Source organism: Frankliniella occidentalis, unplaced genomic scaffold, assembly GCF_000697945.3.
Source record: "Frankliniella occidentalis isolate FOCC.00 unplaced genomic scaffold, Focc_3.1 Scaffold12, whole genome shotgun sequence".
Taxonomy (NCBI): domain Eukaryota; kingdom Metazoa; phylum Arthropoda; class Insecta; order Thysanoptera; family Thripidae; genus Frankliniella; species Frankliniella occidentalis.
Window position 1 is genome coordinate 258,010 of NW_026267142.1, and position 2,651 is coordinate 260,660.

The 2,651-nt window shown below is 56.2% G+C and overlaps 1 protein-coding gene across 4 annotated transcripts in view; it reads right to left on the reverse strand.

The window, feature by feature from the left end:
* The window catches only part of LOC113214616 (protein sprint), a 242,480-nt gene that overhangs the window by 114,147 nt on the left and 125,682 nt on the right, over nt 1-2,651 (reverse strand). The window lies entirely within an intron of this gene.

The following is a 2,651-nucleotide window of genomic DNA, read 5'->3' on the forward strand; positions in this document are numbered from 1 at the left end:
CGCAAAAGAATACTACGGCACCAGCCAGCTAAAGACTTGGCGAACAAAACCTTGCAGATGTTCATTCTCTTTTAACAGTGACCCGCTCAGGACGCAACTCAGGAAAGGGCGTGGATCACATTTTTAGCCCGAAAATTTTGCTAATATTTGCAGTGACACCATCACTACGTTGCATCTCTGGCCTGGCACTAGGGGAGGAGGTGAGGGGCGGAGCGTGGCGTGGTAAGGACGAGGGCCCGGAGAGGGTTGATCTTGTTTACTGGTCAAATATCCCCCGCTCCCCGCCTCTCCCCAGTCTCCATATCGCTGACGACGCGGGGCGCCGCGGCGGGTGGCGACGTCGCTCGGCGACATGGCCTGGTTTGCCCACGTTCAGGGAAAGAAGGGCTTCGCCAAGCGACCCTTTTCGCTCGCCCTTAATCCTAAAATAGAAAGAGGAAAAAACTGTGTTCGGCGACAGCGGTCCTTGGATTGTTTTTGATGACAGTGCGGCGGAGCGGACCTTGCTGAGAAATTGTGAGGGATGTTCGAAGTCATCTAATGTTGATACTTACTCTTAACAAGTTGTGTGCAAATTAAAATTCTTAACACGTCAGCCGCGGAGACCATCATACACTGTGCGAATACCGGCGGATACATTCTGCGACTGTTGGTCGGTCTTCAAACAGAGCCCGCATCCACTGGAGCGGGCTGAAGATGTTGTCGCTTCCTTGCAGTGACGAAATACGAGGCGCGCCGCGCTGTGCCGCCCGTGCCCCGCGGTGCCGCGGTGAGCGCAACGGCCTCGGCCCGCCTGTCAGGCCGGCATCTGCACGCCAAACGCCTGCGCGGCATCATTCCAGCAGTGTCTTCGAAAAGTTTGCAATATGTTTTGACACATCCCACTTGTGTCGCAAGGCGCAATTGACTTCACTGAACGGTAGAATGGGCGTATCAAAAGATCGTTACATCCATGTCAATTGATTGGGCGATGCAACCTGCTCCCCTCCGGTTCGTTATAGTACTTGTTGGTTCATAGTGGTGCCATTCGCTTCTCACCTACAGGACCTAGGTGACCTCACCCGGCCAAGCTAAAAAAAATAATACGTATCAACATTGTGGTAAACAGGCCATAGCCATCTGCATCAAAATCGGTTGCACTTTTTCATCATGTTGCGCTAATTTACTTTCCACGCTGATTACGATTTTCCGGCAAGACGTCCTTGGGCTATCACCACCGCCGCCACCCGCTGGCCCATCTCCCGTCGATACTCGACGCATCGTTCAAACTCTCTCACAATCTCAATCATCGGCACACCTGCTGACGGGTCCGCCTCGCACGGTTCTGGAGGTGCGAAATATTCCGAGAACCGCCGCGAACAAAACGGCAACAGCAGGTGAAATCGCATGACACAACAATGTGGACGTCTTGCTCGGCGAGTAACAAACCGCCACTGTTCACGACTCCATTCATTGCTCTGGTGGGCTGGCTGTGCCATGCTCTGCGCGAGCTCTGCGCGAGCTCTGCGCGTTAGGAAAGCGTATCGGTTCGACAGTGGCGTTGCGCCGAGGCGGCTAATCAGCCACTGCAGAGCGAGCCTAGCACCGAGCGGGGAGCAAGTCACCCCGCAACCCACCGGCAACCTTAGGAACTTTCCCTGTTTCTCTCGCCTGGATAAAATGACAGGGCTCCTGAATCGGGTGCTTGACAAAAGATTACTCAAGAGGCGGATGAAAAAAGGGTAAGTTTACTTGCTGTCAAAACACTTCACCTTTGCTCGGATTGGAACCGTGAAAATTAATCCGCATTTCGGAGCCAAAGGATTTTGCTTTAACGATTTAAAGACATTGTACGGCAACCATGCTCGACCTCAAAAACATCAACTCCATCCACACTCTTGTAGCATCTCCTGAACGAGGGCCTACGCGAGAAGCGGACCGAGCAGGGAAGCCGTAAACAGGCCGAACCCACAAGCAAGCAAGCGCATGCTGCCCCACCTCCACCTACACGCGAGCGCGGTCCCCGGCCCTGCTCGGTCCACTCGGCTCCGCTCGGCGCGGACCGGGTGCCGCCAGGTGCTGCTGTCTAGTCCTGCTCGCCTCGTCTCCGATTTACTTTCGATTTTATGTCCGCGCTCGCTCGCGCCGCGGCCGCTGCTTCTGTGACATGAAACAATCCCCGGCCGGAACCGGAGTTGCTGTAAAACGTGCGCAACGATGATCGGCCGAAAAAGGAGAGAGGCCCATCAAGCAGGCCGGGCGGGACGGGCCTCCTGCCGTACCCTATCGACGGAAAGGACATTATCACTGTGAGTTGCAACTTGTCGGTCGTTGGCCTCGAGTGTGGGCCGGGCTAGCAGCTCGCAGCAAGCCTGCGACAACCCCCGGCTGAACCCGGAGGAGAGGGAGAGTTTCTGCGCCGAGTAGACTGCTGGCGGCGGCCGGAGGGGACGCGGGCGGGGCACTCTAGTCCACATCGCGCCGCATGCATTCTGATTGGCCAGTCAGTCCATCGCATGCATTTTGATTGGCCAGTCAGTCAGCTGTCCCATCGCAGATATGCATCTCGAGGCACAGATCTGGCGTGCGGGGCAGCGAGTAGGGCCCGAGCCCAAGGAGTGGGGCCCGCCGCCCGCCCTCTACACCAGAGAATATGGGGCTCAGAGCCGTCT